The following is a 21,515-nucleotide window of genomic DNA, read 5'->3' as shown; positions in this document are numbered from 1 at the left end:
GAACAAAGGATATTAAAACAGATAGGAAAAGTGCATAATGTATAAAGTACAAAAAAACTCAACGGAACAGAGTAGTTACTCAAAACAATAAAACAGACTACAAAAAGCATCCAAAATGGAAGGAAAAAAAAAGCATCTGAGAAGCACCAAGAAGAAAGCAAGTAGTATCTGCCTTGGAACTGTATTTAAAAAAAAAAAAAGGTATTATAAACAAGAAGAAATCTTCCATGGAAATGCCTGAGACAAATTGCTTTCTTTTAAATGCAAAGCTCAACAAATGTCTCTCTGTGCTTTTCACAAGTAATGTCTTATAAATAAATTCCTTTTACTTAGTAAATGACGTTTCTTTGATACACAATAATCTACTTGCAAACTGAAATACTGCATCTAATAAAGGTATCACCCACTTTTTATAGCATGTAAATAACACTAATCGACTCTGATCCTTAGAACAACTAAGGCATTGTGTTACATTCAATCAAGAACCTGTTTACTCTTCGGGTTAACAGTAAAAAGAGTTATGCAGCACCACAACGTTTAAGAATTATTCCATCTACATCCAGCTTATTTGCTTCAACTGTGCTTTCCCTTGTTCAGAATACAGCTTGGTAAAAGGGGCCAGGAGAAAGGGAACATGTAAAAACCTTTGATTTTCTTATCAAGTGTGCCAACATTGCTAAATTATTTGGGTACTGATCCCAGAAAACAGATTGAGGTTGGCAGGAAAACTAAAAAAAATATATGTATTACTTGAAGAGATTTAAAAGCTCTTTCTACAGCCTCACATTTCCAAGCTAAAATGAAAATGTACATTTATTTTCAACCTAAGGAACATATGCATTGACAGAAGAAGGCAATGACAAGTAGATTTTCTATTCTTATCATATGGACTTGTCTATGAAGTCATGAGAAGCTGAGCCAGGGGTGAAATCCAGCAGGTTCTGACAGGTTCTGGAGAACCGGTAGAGGAAATTTTGAGTAGTTCGGAGAACCAGTGGCAGAAATTTTGAGTAGTTCGGAGAACCGGTAGCAGAAATTTTGAGTAGTTCGGAGAACCAGTAGCAGAAATTTTGAGTAGTTCGGAGAACCAGTAGCAGAAATTTTGAGTAGTTCGGAGAACCGGGAAATACCGCCTCTGGCTGGCCCCAGAATGGGGAAGGAATGGGGATTTTGCAGTATCCTTCCCCTGGAGTGGGGAGGGAATGGAGATTTTGCAACATCCTTCCCCTGCCACGCACACTAAGCCACATCACGCCCACAGAACCGGTAGTAAAAAAATTTGGATTTCACCACTGAGCTGAGCTTAATTTGAAGATTAGATCTTCTAATTAGCCTTCAAAAAGCTGTGTGGCATGATATGAAGTTGATTATTGACGATACAGGTGTCCATCCTTAAGCATAACTTTGCCATCAGACTCAACCTAGGCTAAAAAAAAAGACAATTGCAGGAATTCCAACCCCTAAGGATAATCCTGGATCCTTAGAAGGCTTCTGACTGCTTATTTGTTGTTCTAGTAGACCAACTTGTATAATTGCTCCATTCTTGCTCCTTTACTGCCTTTTCTTCATACTATTTGCATATCTGAGGACAAACTGGGCACCCGAGGCCAAAGAATTGAATCAAGATTTTTCATGTCCCAGAAAGAATTTGGTGACGGGATTAATCCAATGAGCAGTCAAGCAAACCAATGGGTAGTTAAAAGAATTCCTCAGCAGAATGTTACCATTCCATTCAAGGCTTTTCTTCTCCTTAATGACAGCTCAAAACAATTTTCTTTTCCTGCCATCAAGATTTTAGCTGATCTAATAATTGTGGCCAACAGTCAATTTTTACTGTTTATTCAGCCTTGCCCATATCTAATCTTGTTTAAGGCTAGGATAGAAAACCTCAGAAAACAACCGTTTTGAAAGCTATTATTTATTTATTTATTTATTTATTTATTTATTTATTTATTTATTTATTTATTTATTTATTATTTCTTACTTACTTACTTATTTATTTATTTATTTATTTATTTATTTATTTATTTATTTATTTATTATATTTCTATACTGCCTTTCTCCCGTAGGACTCAAGGCGGTGTACAGTCAAGAAAAATATAGATACACAAACATCATAAAATTGCTAATTAAAATTATTATTATAACATAGTTTGGCCCAACTAAATAGAACCTAAAATTAGATTACTTCAATCCAATGATGTGATTTCCCTCACGTTTTTTAAAAATTGCAATTACGCCGCATAAGGCAATTTCAGAAATCTTAGTCACAGCAGTGTTTTGTTGTTCTGTCATTCATTCATTCTCACCTGGACCTGATCGACATCATTTCTCCTATCAATATCTGCTTTTTTTGAGCTCTTACAAGGGTCTGATTGTGTCATCAGTGATAATATTTAGACACCAAGTCTTTGGTCATCTTCTTTTCCAATAGCCTTTTTTTAATTTCCCAAACATCAGGGTCTTTGAGCAGGCTTGATTTGAGGTAATTTAATGAAGGCCTTATTAGTTTTCTTCACAACAGTACAAAAGTGGTTTGTCATTGCATTATTTGAGAATTGCTTTCCTACTTTCCAGGCTATCCTAAGGGTTTTTATTAGTCACCTATCCAGGTATAACTCAGGTATTATCTGACCTTTAGCTTTCTAAGATAAGACAGTCAGATGTTCCCACAAGACAAGGAGGTTGGCTATTCTTGGCTTAGAACTTACACATCAGGCGAGCTGCAGTATTAGGTTTCATTCATTCTGTTACATTTTATGCTAGCTATATATATTTGTGTGTGTAATATCTCTCTCATACACATACTTTGCAATCATTCTATTTCAGAATATTGGAGAATCAACTCAGCAAAGCACCTTGCTCTCTTCCACGTGAGCAGTACATAGACATCAAACTTAGTAGAACCTGCTAAATTTCATGCTACTATCTTGAGGTGCACCAATTTAACAATGTATAGGACCGTGATGGTGAACCTGTGGCACGCGGAGCCATCTCTGCAGGCACGCGAGCCGTTGCCCTAGGTCACCCCCCACTGCGCATGAGTGTGCCGGCCAGCTGATTTTTTGGCTGACCCCGCCCATGCTGCCCCTCCTCTCCACGGAGTCTCCACATGGCCCATTTTGGATGCCAGGTAAGTACAGGGCTCGCGTGGAGGCTCTGGGAGGGTGAAAAACGGGCCTTCAGGAAGTCTGGAAATGGGCCATTTCCAGCCTCTGGAGGGCTGGGGGAGGCTGTTTTCGCCCTCCCCAGGCTCCATGAAAGCTTCCGGAGCCTGGAGAGGGTGAAAAACAGGCCTACCAGAAGTCTGGAAACAGGCTGTTTCCGGCCTCCAGAAGCTTCAGGGCGGCATGTTAGGCCCAAAATGGGGGGTGGGGGGAGATGTGCGCGCATGCACGGAGGGGGTGTCATACATGCATGCACAGGGGTTGGGGCAGTGCAGGAGGTCGGGACATGTGGAGGGCATTGTATTATGGATATGGGCACGCACGCATGCGACCCCCCCCCCCACGCTCCTTCCACTTTTGGCATGTGACGGCAAAAAGGTTTGCCATCACTGGTATAGGAGCTCTGCAGACATATGCTAAGCATTAAGGAACAAGGTATTTATGAATGTAGGGAAACACTCAATAGGAAAGATCTATCATGCATCAAATCCCTAATTCATTTCATTCAATGGTTTCTCTGCAAGCATTCCCCTTCCCCCCCTTTTTACTTATTCAACTTATTTGATGGGGAGAACGTTTTTACTGTTTTAGCCAAGAGGAAACCATAAATACACTGATTCATTGCAAATTAACAAGGAATCTGTCACTCAACCCCCAAAGTCCTTTATAAACATTGTAGTAGAGAGTGAAGGAGAGAAAGACACTCCAATTTTACAAAGGCGTGTATTTTGAACCAAGCTTGACTTGAACAGGCTAATTAAATGCATCTAATGCATGGTTTAACTGTCATATAAAATTCAATTATTCACACATAAAGAACCATATAGAACAGGGGGTGGGCTGGCTCAGAAATCCTGCAGGAGTTGAAGTCCACAAGTCATAAAGGGGCCATCGTTCCCCACTCCCGATATAGAAAAACCCAGGTAATTAAAGAAAATCCTAAACCATAATGTCTTTGCTTTTCCACTCTTATTAAAAGGTAAAGGTTCCCCTTGCACATATGTGTTAGTCGTTCCCAACTCTAGGGGGAAGTGCTCAAAGCCGAAGGACCAGCGCTGTCTGAAAACGTCTCCGTGGTCATGTGGCCGGCATGACTAAACGCCAAAGGCGCACGGAACGCTGTTACCTTCCCACCAAAGGTGGTCCCCATTTTTCTACTTGCATTTTTTACGTGCTTTCGAACTGCTAGGTTGGCAGAAGCTGGGGCAAGTCACGGGAGCTCGCTCCGTTACGCGGCACTAGGGATTCGAACCGCTGAACTGCCGGACTTTCAATCAACAACCTCAGGTCTTAGCCACTGAGCCACCGCACCCTGATTCTAATTATTACTAATATAATTATAATATATAATTATAATAATATAATAATTACAATTATAATTATTACTAATTATAATAATTATAACTAATTATTACTGGCCTACAGAAAATCCGCTCAATAGCAACAGAGAGCAATGGTGTAAAGAGAAGGAAGACCAAGGTTTTTTTCAGCCTATTTCTGTGCTGGTTGCTATTTCCTTCCCCTTTATAGATAAAAAAGACAAAGAAATAGTTCAGGTACCTATCTGGCTGTCTATTTCCACCCTTAGGCTGTGACTGAACAACCCGAGCAGAGATCAGATGTATTTCTGAACAATCGAATGTGGCTTTATCTTGTATTTAAAATTCAGATTTTAAAAGAAGCAATATTATGAGCTGGGTGTGTGATAACCAGAGGCCTAGAGGATTATGTAAAGGCTTCCTCTGCTTCAGTCCTCAGGAAAAAATCTCCTTTGATGGGATCTGATTCATTGGGAAAGGACAGGGATATCTTTCCCAAAGAGATCTCTTAAGACTGCGCTGCATTCTTCCTTCACATCTGCAGTATCCATAAACATTAGTCCTCTGAGCTGATGTTATTTGATTTTTTTAAAAAAATGCTCATGTACTGCAGTGTAAATGTGTTTAACATTACACTGAGCCTGGTTGCTAGACTGCAAACTCAAGAGCGCAAGAAAATATTGTGCATTTCATTCATTCATTCAATTCAAGCGATCACCCTACTCCAGATACTGTGTTGATTATTTTTGTCACTATTTAAACGGAGTCAGAAATGTGAATCTGTTTCAGATCTTTATGCAGTTAAGTTATGTCAGACAATACTAACATATATGAACAATTATGACAGCAGCCTGCAAAATATTCATAAACTAAAAATACACAGCAGGCAAATATATAAATGTTGAAACCTAAGGAATATTATTTAAATTTTAGCTCCTCTATGAAGTTGAAAATAATACCATTTTTAAGGGAAACTTCCCTAAATAATTTCCAAAAATATAAAATAAACTGCAGGAACACTTTAAGTGATTCGCACATCATTGGGATATAACTATGTGATTTAAGCAACTTTCAAGTTAAGACCTGCAATCTCCAGTCAAATGAAATCAATAAACGTATCAGGTGAAATGGATTGAGATATACACACACACAAAAAAACTGGTGATAAAACTGGTTTGTCCTTAAGGGACCATATGATTCTTAGTATTTGATTCCAAGGGCATCTGCAGAGAGTAAAAATAAATAAATATTTTTTTTAAAAAATAATCAAGATTAGAGGTAGTCCTCGATTTACAACAGTTAATTTAGTGACTGCTCAAAGCTACACCGGTGTTGAAAAAAGTGACTTATGACCGTTTTTCACACTTATGACTCTTGTAGCATCCCCATGGTCATTCAGACTCTTGGAAGCTGACTCATATTTATGACGGCTGCAGTGTCCCGGGGTCATGTGATCGCCTTTTGCAACCTTCTGACAAGCAAAGTCAATGGAAAAGCCGGATTCACTTAACAACTGTATTACTAATTTAACACCCGCAGTGATTCACTTAACAATTGTGGCAAGCAAGGTCATAAAATGGGGCAAAATTCACTTAACATACATTTCATAAATTTTGGGCTCAGTTGAGTGGTAACTCAAGGATGTAACTCGAGGACATGACCCTATACAATCCAACCCCCTTACAGTAATGCCTGACAGATAAAAAGAGCGGGGGTTTAATCACAGCCATCTTCATTTGTTTGAATGCCCCAATATTCCCTCACTTATATGCTTCAGAATATCTATTTCTGCGAAATCCTGAATGGACATTTGCTGTTTTATTCACTCTGGCCAACTGTGATGTTGACTGAGATTCTGCGTAAACTTTGCATAATTCAATGGTTAAGTCAGGTTAATCCATTGATGCATTAAATATCAACTTCTTTTCCATTCTATCTTGCCAAAACATCATTAGACACATTTTTTCCCTAGCAAGCAGAGCAGGAATAAATACACTTTCCAGGAATAAAATACACTTTCTAGAAAGCAAGCTTCAATAGCAAAAAATAAAAACGAAAAGAACGTTGCCAAAAATAACGAGAGCATCTCTGAATGATATAATCATGTAATGGGAAGAGAGAAAACAATAGAAATTAGCATTTTGTAAGCTACAAATGAATAGAAGCTAGGGTTAAAGCTAGTTTAAAGCAAAGAAAGCTTCCAGCATAAAAAGAATCATGCTTCCTTGAAAATCTGCTGATGAAAAAAGTTCTGCTAACAAGCATCTGTCATCTTGCTATCAAAATTTAACAATGAAAAAATTCTGATCCCGATTGTGATTGTAAGTTGAAGACTTCCTGTACACACTTCTTCACAATCCAGTCTAAAGTGTGTAATCATTTTCCTAGTTATTCTGTCCTATCTTGCTCTTAATATGTCAATTGCAGGCTAGTAATTGTTTACAGAATTCTACAGAGAAAGCAATTATTCAAGCACTGGAAGCTCTTTTGACATGACTGAGTCATGCAATCACAATCACATCTGAAAGCCAACCTTAGAACAATCATTACAGAGCAGCTAACACATTGCATGGAATTATACATATTATGAAAGTTGGACCATAAGAAAGGCTGAGCGCCAAAGAATTGAGGCCTTTGAACTCTGGTGCTGGAGAAGATTCCTGTGAGTCCCTTGGACTGCAAGGCGATCCAACCGGTCAGTCCTAGAAGAGATCAACCCTGACTGCTCTTTAGAAGGCCAGATCCTGACTATGAAACTCAAATACTATGGCCACCTAATGAGAAGGAAGGACTCACTGGAGAAGAGCCTAATGCTGGGAACGATTGAGGGCAAAAGAAGAAGGGGATGACAGAGAACGAAGTGGCTGGATGGAGTCACTGAAGCAGTCTGCGTGAGCTTAAATGGACTCCAGAGGATGGTAGAGGACAGGAAGACCTGGAGGAAGGTTGTCCATGGGGTCGCGATGGGTCAGACACGACTTCACAAGTAACAACAACAAATATATATTACATAGTACCATTTACAGCAAGTTGTAGAATTACATGAAGTCAACAGTTAAATAATATAGGTACCTCAACTAGTCACGAAGTTGCCACAAAGATCAACTGCATTGTACGTCAATCGTGTCATCATGAAGTCAGAATGCACTTTTTGTACTATGCCATTCATCCAGCCCCAATTAACCTATGGGCTATAAACAATTAATTCTGGAGAAGAACTCACACAAGGATCATGAACTTCCTTAGCATATTTTTGAGAACGAACTTTTACTATTATTTGATGGAACCAACTTGAGAACAAAAAGTTTGAAGGAAGAATGAGTAGAGTCATTAAGAAAGCAAGATTTCTTTTGTAGGACTGTGGTTAGAACAACTGAAAAATCCAAGATGGGTGGGGATATCACAATGAGATCAGAAGTTGAAATAAAAAAAAAAAAACCTTGGAAAAATCTTGATGCCAGAACAAGAAGCTGAATATGGAAGGTTCTGAAAAGCAATTCCAACTATCTGATGGGCAAACACACATAAACACTGCATGGATTGAAAGAGGGTTTAGCAAACTGGCATCTCTAAAATGCTTTGAATATTAATCTGCCTCGGTGACAGCTAGTTTGCTCAATAGTAAAGGACTGTGGCAATTGTCCAAATTATCTGCAGAACAACAGAACAACAATTTCTCCCTCTTTGTCTTGAATTTTGTCAATATTTTAAAAGTGTCAGAAGCCTGGAATAAGGAACCAGAAGAGGAAACTGATCTTCTAAGAAATCAAGGAACAGGAGCTAAAATGAGAACAACTAAATCCAGAGGATTGAGCAATTCTGGGAATATAATGATTTGATTGTATTCTGTTGTTGTCCCAACATAAACACAGCAATGTGAATTCAAACTTATTTTTTAACAAAACTTGGCTCTTCGCTCCTACTAAAAATTGAACTGGAAAACCAATTGTCCCTCAAACTTATTAGAAAAAAAATAGATCAGGAACAAAGTTTACATTCTCCATACTGGTAAATATATTAGTTATGACTTTGACTCTGTGACATTGCAACCATCAAAAATGTTACAGGCCAATGGTACATTTAGAGGAGTTAATAATCGTATTTGTACCTGCCTATCTTGATTACTAAAAAAATAATAATCTAGTCTCTATTAAGTAGTATAAATAGTAGTTTCCCTTCCTAAATGCCCCTGAATACACAAAGGTTAACCAAGCAGCAACTAGGATCATATCCACCATTCAACAAACATTAGCAGACTTAAGTGAAAATCATATTGACCAAATTTCATAGATAGCATTCATGAGACTTCATAAAAGAATTTATTTGGCCAAGTCCCAAGGATTCAAATGTTGCATTTATTATAAGACCAAAACAACATACTGTCATCACAGCTACTTTCGTTGAAATCAAGTAGATGTGTTGATGACTAAGATATATGGCAGGCTGTCAGATTCTCAGTCAGCAAGTTAAGAGAAGGAGACAGTACATAACTTGCAAAATGTTAGGCAGAATCATTCCTTCTGTTACAGGGTAAATTTCTCAGGAGAGTCAGGCCCTCAGAGACCAGACAAACAATAAAAAATTATAATACTTTGCTTTAAGAACTTCTCTAGATATTTTTTGCTTCATAGGTATGAGAATAATTTTATAAACTAGGCTTTCTTAACCTGGAGCTCCAGAATTTTTGGATTACATCCTCAAGAATTTAAAGACCGTAAATTATACTTCAGCCTCTCTCGCTCCTACCTGGACCAATAATTAAATCAATCAATCAATCAATCCAGTGTTCCCAATCAAGTTACAAATGACCGGGCTCAAATTATTACTGTGACATATCAGCTCTCTGGAGAAGACTCTTAATTTTGGAAAAGGTGGAAGGAAAGAGAAGATGCATTTGCTCAGTTACAGTGGCAATACGTACTCTGTTAGAAGACCTAAAAGTCCATATTAGGGATACAATACCATGGGAAAAAAATCTATCTCTATGATCGCTAACAGTGAATTCTGACTTGATGGCACACCATCAAAAGAATTCATTTATACATGCATGATAACCATTCTATATAATTCTAGGATGGTTATTGTACAGCAGGGGTGTTTAATTCCGGCCCAGGAATATCAAAGGACCGGCTCCTTCCCCTGGAGTGAGGTGGGAATGGGGATTTTGCAGTATCCTTCCCCTGGTGTGGGGTGGGAATGGAGATTTTGCAGTACCCTTCCCCTGCCACGCCCAAGCCACACCCACAAAACCAAAAAATTGATTTCCACCACTGGTCCCACCTATTTATGATCTGCAACAACGGTGGATTTGATTTAAATCGAGTTGATTTAAATCACAATTTAAATCATGATTTAAATCACTAGTAAAAAGGCTTGATTTAAATCAACTCGATTTAAATCATAATTTTTAAAGAGCAACTGTCATCTCTGCTACTCCTTTGACCCACGGTTGACTCACTGATAGTCCCAGTGTTGCAGAATATACAGCCTCATGCTACATAACTAAGCTCCATTTCATGCTGAATAAACTAAATTATTTATGTATCTTAAATAGAAAACTATCTTACGGTAGATTTTTACCCCAAAAGTTTTTTATTAAAATAAATTCGAAAAAAATAAAAAAAAAATCCGATTTAAATTTAAAAAATCCGATTTAAATTTAAAAAATCTGATTTTTTTTTATTTTTTAAAAAAAATCATTGATTTTTATCCACCCTGTCTGCAACCTGCTTAACATGCCAGTTCTCAGACTGCAAGCCCTCTAAACCCCACATCTACCAAAAAACCAGCAGCATACCTTTTTCCTCATCTCTCTCTCCCCCCTCTGAATGCATAACCCCAATAAACATACACATATACACTCTTCCAGAAGGACCTTATATAAAACATTCCTCTGCCATGGTACACTACAGTTAATAATTCTACTTCTAAAGGCACACATTATCTTATTCCATTATTGCTGGAAAGATTAAATTTCCCAGAGGACGAGAGAAAACACATCAAAAATTATATGTGTAAACTTGGCTTAAACAGCATAACCCATCCTACTAATCTACCGTTCTTCCTGCTGGAAAAAAGAGCAGCCTTCACATTCCTTGATATTTATCAGCCATAGAATCAAAAATAAACAAAGTCAGGTCGACATTCTTCACTGCAGAGATTTATTTTAGTCACGGAGCACAAAAAAAAAAAAAAAAAAGGTAAGAAACATGACTGGAATGGTTTAACTTGATGAGATTAATTGGGCCAAACTGAACACTCAATTCATGAATTCTAAGCTTTAAAATATCTAGTAAATCACGAATGCTCAGCAAATATTGTTTGTGTGTGTATATATAAATATATAATGCAGAGCTGCCACAACTCGCAAACAGTTGACTGGGTATGAAAGTTTTTCTAGGCATGCTAGCAAAACACCGCACAATCTCCGAGGGAGTGGTGAAATCCATTTTTTTTTTTTACTACCAGTTCTGTGGGCATGGCTAGGTGGGCGTGGTGTGGCTAGGTGGCCGTGGCAGGGGAAGGATACTGCAAAATCTCCATTCGCACCCCACTCCAGGAGAAGGATACTGCAAAATCCCCATTCCCTCCCCACTCCTGAGGGCAGGATATTGCAAAATCTCCATTCCCACCCTACTCTGGGGCCAGCCAGAGGTGGTATTTGCTGGTTCTCTGAACTACTCAAAATTTCCGCTACCAGTTCTCCAGAACCTGTCAGAATCTGCTGGATTTCACCCCTGCTCCGAGGAATGCTTAAGAGATCACTTGAATGTTCACAGAAAAATTTAGGCTGGCATGTTGCGGGCTGACAGAATAGCCTATTTTGATGATTTGTTGCTTGATGACCAAGGTGATTGTAAATTGTACTATTACAGAAAGAAAACAGATTAATAAAAAGCTTCTTTCCATGGTTACCCAAGAAAGGATTAGGAAACTTTTCTGAGCAAAGCCAGCACTTTTGTACCTCGCTGTGTGTAATTATCTAGCCCAAACGCTCACATGGGAAGCCAAAGCAAAGATGGCAAGATACAGTAGTGTCCAAAATTGTGGAAACCTTTTGGGAAAAGTGTATTTTCTGAAACTAGCTAATAATTTTGGAGTAGTACCATAAAATTATATATCAATGGAAAGATAATTCAATCAAGAATGTAATGCAATAGCTTTTATGAAGGATTTGCTATTAGAATAGCAGTTACAATATAAAGAAGAAAAGTGAGACACGTAGAAAAAATGAGATATACATAAATGATCACCATAGAAAAAACGAGATATACAAAAATTATTACTATGTCAGTTAATACTTCGTAGGGTAACCTTTAGCACGAATTACGGCCTTACAACGTCTTCCCATGGAGTGAACCAAGTCTTTTAGTTCTGCACATTCTGTTATAATGTGAAACCAAGATTGAATGATCACTTCTATTAACTGGGTTTTATTGTTGGGTCACTTCTGACTAACAAGTTTCTTCAGTCGGCTCCATAAATTTTCAATTGGGTTAAGGTCTGGGCTATTCCCAGGCCATTCCAGCAGTGGAATATGATTATCTTGAAAAAAAAAGTGGTGTTATTAGCCACCAAACGTCAAAAATACACTTTTCCCAAAAGGTTTCAACAATTTTGGCCACTACTGTACAATAAACACAGACGTGAAAAATGCCCAGTTAAGATGTGGATGCCGCGTTTGATTGCACAAAATGGCACCTCCTGATCCAAAAAGCTGATGCTGCCCTACGGAAAAAAACGTTAGTATGATGATGATGATTCTGTGTGTAATTATCTGTTGGTCTCACCTGGATTACACAAGAAAAATGACACGGTCGCAATTATTTGGTTTCTTATTATTGCCCTTTACAATTGTCCCAATAGACTGAGGTGGCCAATCTGAGGGTCCCCACAGTATACAGTTCTTGGGCCCTCTTCAAAAATTATTAGTTCTGAAAATGGATAGCTTTTCTTATTTTGAGTTAGGAAACACACAACCATTCTAATACCTAGTATAATCTTCATGAAGTTAAAAGAAAAAAGTCCTTCTCTTTATAACAACCAAAAGAAAGCAATGGCAAGTTTCACCCAACACTGAATCATTCTGAATCACACACCCCCTTAAAAAATTGTGTCTCTCATTCGCTTTTAAAAATGCTAAGCGGCTTCGATACTTCAATAGGTTGTTCACCCCAATGTTGTAAATACCAAACTGGAAGGCAATCGGATGCTACACACTGGCCTTTGGTAATAGTTTTGAAATAAGCTTAAAGAGGAAGGGGAAACATCTGAAGTTATTTTTGTGCCTTTAGGTCTTTGGTGATCCACTAAAAATGTTAGGGTGGGTCTTGCATTGTCTGGAGCCTGTCAGTTCTGTTGCATAGTCTCATTTCCTTCTTCCTGTTGCTAGAGAAACTGTTGTTTACAGTACAGGACCATCCTGTTTAACCTTCATATATTACAGATTGCGGGACCATGCAACTGAAATGAGACACAAAACTGCACATAATAGTCTTGGCCCACAAGCCAAGTATTGTGGTATTGATTGTTTCATGCTAGAGATTAGGAAGATTTTCAATTTGTTGTTAGTTGCAAAATAGTGTCCGACCCATCGCGACTCCATGGACAACGTTCCTCCAGGCCTTCCTGTCCTCTACCATACTCTGGAGTCCATTTAAGGTCACGCCTACTGCTTCAGTGACTCCATCCAGCCACCTCATTCTCGGTCGTTCTCTTCTTCTTTTGCCCTCAATCTTTCCCAGCATTAGGCTCTTCTCCAGTGAGTCCTTCCTTCTCATGAGGTGGCCAAAGTATTTGTGTTTCATCTTCAGGATCTGGCCTTCTAAAGAGCAGTCAGGGTTGATCTCCTCTAGGACTGACCAGTTGGATCGCCTCGCAGTCCAAGGGACTCGCAGGAGTCTTCTCCAGCACCAGAGTTCAAAGGCCTCAATTCTTTGGCGCTCAGCCTTCCTTATGGTCCAACTTTCACAGCCGTACATTGGGGAAAACCATAGCCTTGACTATATGCACTTTTGCTGGCAGGGTGATGTCTCTGCTTTTTAGTACGCTGTCTAGATTTGACATAGCTTTCCTCCCCAGGAGCAAGCGTCTTTTAATTTCTTGGCTGTAGTTCCCATCTGCAGAGATGTCAAACTTGATTTCATTGAGGGCCGTATCAGGCGTGTGTTTGACCTCAAACAGGGGGGCATGGCCATGATGGGTGTGACACAGGACTCGTGTCAGGGGCACCTGTGATGGCCAAGTGCTCCTATACCCCTCGGTCAGTGAAAACAGAGCGTGGCCCCCCTGTGCTCCATTTTTCACTAGCAGAGGCACCGTGGGCCGGTCCTTTACTGTTTCCAGGCCAGTCCCGCGGGCCAGGTGTAAGCACCCCATGAGCCAGATTCAGCCCGCGGGCCTTGTGTTGACACCCCTGCTCTAAAGTATACCTCCTAACTAAATTACATGCATTCTGAACATTATGCTCTCTTCCCATGTGCCGGCTGGGCAACTCAGTATAGAATTTGGTGGGCCTTGGGAAATGTTTTGATCCTGTTGTACATTTTAGCACCTGATGCAAATATTTGTATCACCATAGAAAGCATACTTATAGGAAACGTATACATTTTCCTCCAAATGGCACAGTGATTTTTATACTAATGGCTCCAAAATTGGGAGAAGGCTGATGCCGTTTGGCCTGTGAATTGCCAGAGAGAGGTTCAGCCAGGCTTGATTTCTTGAAAGTATGTAGCACATAAAAATATTTTTGAAAGAAAGATGATGTCACAAGCAAATGTGCAGGTTTTCTTTTTTTTTTAATCACTTTCTTTCTCTCAGGTATTTTGATAGGCTTAAAAAAAGGCTCCGTCATACTTAAGTCTACTTGTACCAGGCTGCCATAAAATAATTGAAATATCTTATTAAGATCATCCCAGTACTGCATTTTATTTGAAATCCATGAACTTTTAACAGTGGCTTTGCATGAATATCAAAGATTAAGAACCATTCCCGACATCTTGACCTAGGAAGCCTCTGAGATTGAAATATTCAAGCAATTCCTCTCTTGCGCGAGCTGCATTGGCTCCCAGTGGTCTTCCGGGTGCAATTCAAGGTGTTGATTAACATCTTTAAAGCGCTCCATGGCTTAGGACCTGGGTACTTACGGGACCGCCTTCTGCTACCGACAGCCTCCCACCAGCCAGTACGCTCCTCAGCGGGGCTCCTCAGAGTGCCGTCGGTCAGACAATGTCGACTGGCGACCCCCCCGGGGGAGAGCCTTCTCAGTGGGGGCTCCTGCCCTCTGGAACGAGCTGCCCCCGGAGGTACGGAGGATCCTGGACTTGCGCACCTTCCGCCATGCCCTGAAGACTTTGTTATTCCAGCAAGCCGGGCTAGCCTAATTTTAACGGTTTTAAATTTTAAATTGGATTTTAATGGGATGTTTTTAATTGTGGGCCAAAGTATTTAATCTGCTTTTAAATTGTTTTTAATTTTTATATTTATGTATTTGATCATGGCTGTTCACTGCTCTGAATCCTTCGGGAGAAGAGCGGTATATAAATATAATAAATATATAAATATATATATATAAATAAATAAATAAATAAAAACATTTTTCCTTCGAGATTTTTCATCGCATGTATTTCTGAAATAAATCTAAAACAAAGACATCCCAAACATCTTGCAAAATCTTTCTGGCAAGGGTTTTTCTTGCTTTCCCTTGTGGGAAACCACTTGGAAAAGGCTACATAATCCAGGATTATAACAATCTGGTCGCTGGTCACAGCTATCAATTGCTTCCAAGCAAATGCATCGATTGACTGTATTTTCTTCCTTTTAGTAATGAAGGCTCAGTTTGTGGAATATTTTCAAAGCTGTCAATTCGCAGCTGAACTTTCTCCTGGGATTTTTTTTTTTAAATTCCTAGGTAGGTCAAACATGTCCCTTCCATCTGAACCAATAAAAAAGACAACAGGGTAAGAAGCTCCAAGCAGCAAGTTAAACCACAAAGACAATTGGCTTCAGTCTGAAATACAGTTGATCAACATATTAACAGGCCAGATGGACACTTAAACTAATCCAACTCTGAACACTGGATACACTTATACCCAAACACACAACTCCTCAATCTGTTTGGCTATTATATTCTTTCTAGTTCATTGCAAATAACATTGCAAATGTAACTGGAGCTTCAGCATCTTTCCTCTTGGGGGAATTTCTCCATCCATCTGAGACTCCCCATAGCCCAAGATAGAAAATCCATCTGTAACTGATGTCTGGGATAAAGTTACAGCCTGACAAACCACAAATGCTGCACTTAGGAAGGGGGGGGGGAAGAGAAGAGAGAGAGAGAGGGAAAAAAGGACCATTACTGAGAGATAAGATGGAAGCCAAAAGCTGGGGTATACTCCTAACAGGCAAAACCTTCTGCTCTAGGGCGTGAAATTTCATCTTTGGGGGTAGGGCGGGGTGGGGTGGGTGCATTATCTGGACAATGTCATTTATCCTGGGAATGCTTTGCTTGCCTGGGGCACAAACAGTCTAACCCCTTCTTGTCGATCGAAAGGTCGGCAGTTCAGCGGTTCGAATCCCTAGTGCCGCGTAATGGGGTGAGTTCCTGTTACTTGTCCCAGCTTCTGCCAACCTAGCAGTTCCAAAGGAGGTAAAAAATGCAAGTAGAAAAATAGGGACCCCCTTTGGTGGGAAGTGTTCCGTGCGCCTTTGGCGTTGAGTCATGCCGGTCACATGACCACGGAGATGTCTTCAGACAGGGCTGGCTCTTTGGCTTTGAAACAGAGATGAGCACCACCCCCTAGAGTCAGGAACGACTAGCACATATGCGCGAGGGGAACTTTTACCTTAACTGAATTATGAGAGGAAGTTTGGTGCAGTGGTTAAGGCTTAAGGCTGAAAATTGGGAGACCTTGAGATCTAGGCACAAAGCTAGATGGGTGACCTTGAACCAGTCACTTTCTCTCAGCCCTAGGAAGGGAAGCAATGGCAAGCCACTTTTGAAATCCTTGCCAAGAAAACTGCAGGAACTTGTCTAGCCAGCTGCTGAGAACTGGGCACGACTGAACAGAATAATAATAATAATAATAATAATAATAATAATAATAATAATAATAATAATAAACTTGCAAATTGAAGTTGAGCGACTGTGGAAAAAGAAATCGTGTGTTGTCCCGATTGTAATTGGAGCCCTTGGAGCAATACCCAAAGGGCTACCCCGCTATTTAGAAATTCTAAATTTGCTGGACTTAAACATTTTGACTCTACAAAAAAACCACCTTACTCGGATCAGCTTACATCCTCCGACGATACCTTAACAGTTCCTAGGTCCTTGGTTAGGACTCGAGCTGCTGAGCTATTAACCAGCCTCAAAGGCTGTGAATCTCTCTAAAGATTAACTAATAATAATAATAATAATAATAATAATAATAATAATCCTGAACCATGGGTAGCAATCCTAGCCTGGAATTGAAAGAAGTGCATGCATACATCTCAATGCTTATTAGTCTAGAGCAGGGCTGTCAAACTCGCGGCCCATGGGCCAGATGCATCATGCGCTGGCCACGCCCATGCCCCGTTTAGCGAAGGGAAAAAAAGCCGTGATACATCATGTGACCATGTGAGTTTGACACCCCTGTTCTAGAGCTTCCATCTTAAAGATTTCCTTCCCACCCCCTAGGTACTTTTAAACTCCTTGGAAGAGTTGTGGTAACTGTTGTGAGGAATGAGGGAATAGATTAAAAAACCACTAAAGGGAGAAGCCAGTTGCTGGCATTGGCTCATTCTGTGCCTCTCTTGAGGTGAGGCTTATGTGGATTTATCTATAGTTTCTTGCTACGTGCATTTTTGCTGAAAACTCACTAACAAAATGCATGAAACCTAACTTTAAGGTTTCAAGATGCCTGACTAGGATCATATATCCCAATATCAAAATGCCAGGAAAACATAACATTTTATATTATTAATCCTGGGGCCAGAAAAAGCATGATTTTTGACAATTCACACAAATTTAATGCAGAAAGAGTGGCTCACTGCCTTTCCTGGCCATGCAACTCATAGCTTTGAAAGGAACTGAAAATGAATAAACTAAACGGATCTACTGTACTTCGAAGTATTCAATTGATAAACTCCAAATTCAACCTTTGGCACCTACATTTAAATGTCTCAAGAAAGTACAGTTGGGAAACCCAGGACATTCAACAAGTAAAATCACGGATTAGTTGGAACAATGACCTATTTCACCTAAAAGCAGCCTTAAAAATATCTTTCTGGATCAAACCCAGAATCTATCTAGTCTAACGCTTTGCATCCAGATGCCAGGAAAAGTTCAAGAACATTACCTACATGCAAAAGGACCTCTTTGCAGTAACTTCACAAACAGAATTCAAAACTTGTGATAACGGAGGAAATCCAAAGCAGCATATCATGTACTTTTCCTCTAAGCCTCTCTTTTTTGCATATCTCAGAGTCCTGGAAGGTTGACAAAACTTAGAGTGACCGGCCACTAAATATTTGTATTATTTGTATTAAATATTTGTATTAAAAACTGGTATTGTACTTTCATGTTGTTTTGAGATGGGGAAAATGCAAAAAGCCACTGGAAGCCTGAAAATAAATTTGATACTGTTAAGGACGGTCCCTTCCTCACAGGAGCACATGCTTCTAAAATGTAAATTTTGGCTTACCTGTTTTTGCATCATATATCCTAAATTTGTATCGCTGTCCTGCCTACTGCCATCCTCCTTCGCTTAAATGTTAAGAATGGGCTGGACTCTTGAAAAAGAGTCTAATAGGGGCAAATGACCTCAAGGATTTTTATTTGTTGCTTTCTGCGTATAACCAGTATGAAAATAACTGAACAAATAACCTAAAGATTTGTTATTACCTGGTGGTCACCCTTCTAAGTGCTAATGAGACAGTGTATTGCCTTCAAATACAGACAAGTGTGGCAGGGTGCTGCCACCTACTGAAAAGTAAATCTATTGGACAATTAAGTAGCTCTTCAATCTCTTGATGAGCTTGAGCTAGCTAGACCAAACTTATGCTGAGTTAAGACTTTTCCAACGGTGCAATGCACGACACCCATAAATCTCAGCTAGCCTGTCAATCCTCTCACTAAATGGGAATTCTGGAAACTGTAATCTCAAAACATCTATACAAAACCAGGCTAAGAAATGCTAGTTAACCAGTGCACTGGATGATATTCATAACTAAGTGTCATTGGTTTAGACAAGCTTCTAGTCAAATAAAAAATGCATAGAATTTTGGCTCTCCTTTGAAAACCCATATTCTCTTGCTTCATTTTTAAAGCAAAATTATCAGAATAACTTCCAACTTTAAATTCATCTCCAAATGCTTTATTTTGTCACTCGGGGCTTACTATTTCAAGTGGGAGACAGGGAGAGAGAGAGAGGGAAAGAGAACAAAACGTGAGAGTTAATGTAAATATGTCGCCTCCAATTTACTGCTATTAGGGATGATCTTCATTAGCTCAATGGAATCATTTTGCTTACAATGATGCCACAAGTATGTCATTGACAAGTTTTTGTGATAATAAAAAGCAGAAATGAAGGTGGCACTGCAATGCCAGAGAACAAAAAGAATTTGTTTTCTGTTTGCGTTGGAAATACAAGGCATTGTTTACTACTCACAGGGGGTGTTACTCCTTGAAAGAGATCAAAGGCTCCTAAGATGACATCAGGAGCTTGGGCACCAGAGGAGGGGGGGGCGGCTCTGGCTCCTAGAAGCCACCAGACTAATTACTGGAAAACTTCAAAAGGGAACTGTAAGCTTTCCTTTCTTTGCCACTTAACACCCACCCACCCAAATTTAACCCTTTCACCTATCCCTCCTTTTAAATATCTACCCACTACCCTTCCCAGTTGCTTGAAACTTGATGAATGGCACATTGGAAAGCATTTTGGCTCGAAACTGGAAAAAAAAAACCCTACTAATTTAAAACACATTTCAAGGAGAATCAGCCACATGGTTTCAACCAAGCAAGGATTCCTTCCTTTTTCCTGTTTCCCTAGCAGCCTTAGGCTGCTAATGTTAAATATAGAAGGGATTTTTTTTTTCCCCCTTATGCTCTGCTCAGATTGCTGGACTACAAGGCCTCTAATTCCCAGCCGGTATGACTGATGGCTATAGAAATATATTTGAAATTATACATCTGGTTAGATTGAGTGGATTGGCTGTCTTGGGGTTTATCTTCATTAAATAAATCAGGAGTTGGAGGAAAGAAAGTATGTTAAAATAACAGTATGCATCTCAGCCTTAATTACTACTAATTAAGTAAAACAACTAGACACAAGGACAGTCCCCCCCCCATTCCATCACTCTGCTTAACAACTAATTCCCACAACACTGTCAAATAATTTACTAAGACTGTATTATTATTATTCTTCTCTTCCTTACTAGTATCTACCTCTTCCCACTTATTATTATAACCCTGTTGCTTGTATCTTTCAATTATATTATTTTTATTTGTTTCCTAGTACGATTTGATAGCTTATTAGTAACCTTGACTATCACTAAGTCTTTTTATTCTCGATGAATGTATTTTATTCTATTCTATTCTATGACTATCATTAAGTGTTGTACCTTATGATTGCTGACAAATGTATCTTTTCTTTAATGTACACTGAGAGCGTATGCACCAAGACAAATTCCTTGTGTGTCCAATCACACTTGGCCAATAAAGAATTCTATTCTATTCTATTCTATTCTATTCTATTCCCTTCTATTTCTATTTCTATTTCTATTCCTATTCCATTCCATTCCATTCCATTCCATTCCATTCCATTCCATTCCATTCCATTCCATTCCATTCCTATTCTATTCTATTCTATTCTATTCTATTCTATTCCATTCCATTCCATTCCATTCCATTCCATTTCTATTCTATTCTATGACTATCATTAAGTGTTGTACCTTATGATTGTTGACAAATGTATCTTTTCTTTTATGTACACTGAGAGCGTATGCACCAAGACAAATTCCTTGTGTGTCCAATCACACTTGGCCAATAAAGAATTCTATTCTATTCTATTCTATTCTATTCTATTCTATTCTATTCTGTTCTGTTCTGTTCTGTTCTGTTCTGTTCTGTTCTGTTCTGTTCATTACTCTTATGTCTCCTTTGGGCAATTGAACACTTTTTAATTCTATAATAGCTGTGGGTGACCTTTGCAAGAAAAGCCAGAACTCAAGAAAACCATTCAGAACTGAACAAAATCCTTGCAGAATATAAAATGCCCAGGAGGACTTCCACCTTCGCCATGAGATAAAACCCACAGCTAACAAGAGCAACAGCTCAATGAAGCCCCCAATGAAGGGGCATGGAAGCGTTTCCTCACTTGAGGGGAAAATGCAAACCGCAAATAAGTTTTATGACAGGGAAGCCAGAGAGGAGGATCGAGGGGGGGGTGAAATAAACCAGACCCGTCGAGAAACGCAGATCGAGGGAAGCCCTTCCCGAAAAGCCTGGCCAAGGCGCTTGCCTACGTGCGGAGAGGAAGGTCTTCTTCGCCCTTTCGACTCAAGTCAGTCTCCAACCACCCGGAGCACCCGCGGCTCAGACTCGCGGTGCGCCAAAAAAAAAAAAAAAAGAAAAAAAAAAAGAGGGATCCCTTCGCAAAGAGTCTCCATTCACGGCTCCTGCGCGATCCCCGTTGCGCTCGGCTTGCAAAGGATCGGGAGGGCGCCAGGAAAAAAAGCCACCCAAGGGGATCTCAAATGCAGCCGAGTTGCCATCCATATAGGACACGTTCCCTCTCCCAACAACTCCCCCTTGGGTGTACTACTACTACTACTACTACTACTACTACTACTACTACTACTACTAATAATAATAATAATAATCCTGAACCAAGCTGATGCGTAATGCAGAGTGGAGAGGATGAGGTTAAATTATTACACCCAAAATAATAATAATAATAATAATAATAATAATAATAATAATAATAATAATAATAATCCTGAACCAAGCTGATGCGTAATGCAGAGTGGAGAGGATGAGGTTAAATTATTACAC

The 21,515-nt window shown here is 39.4% G+C and overlaps 1 protein-coding gene across 5 annotated transcripts in view; it reads right to left on the bottom strand.

The window, feature by feature from the left end:
* DLC1 (DLC1 Rho GTPase activating protein) overlaps positions 1-21,515 on the bottom strand; it is a 334,862-nt gene that overhangs the window by 51,464 nt on the left and 261,883 nt on the right. The gene's annotated exons all lie outside the window — the stretch shown is intronic.

This window comes from Pantherophis guttatus, chromosome 8 (genome assembly GCF_059756535.1).
Source record: "Pantherophis guttatus breed Tessera chromosome 8, ASM5975653v1, whole genome shotgun sequence".
Classification (NCBI taxonomy): domain Eukaryota; kingdom Metazoa; phylum Chordata; class Lepidosauria; order Squamata; family Colubridae; genus Pantherophis; species Pantherophis guttatus.
This window is presented reverse-complemented; position numbering and strand designations above follow the sequence as displayed.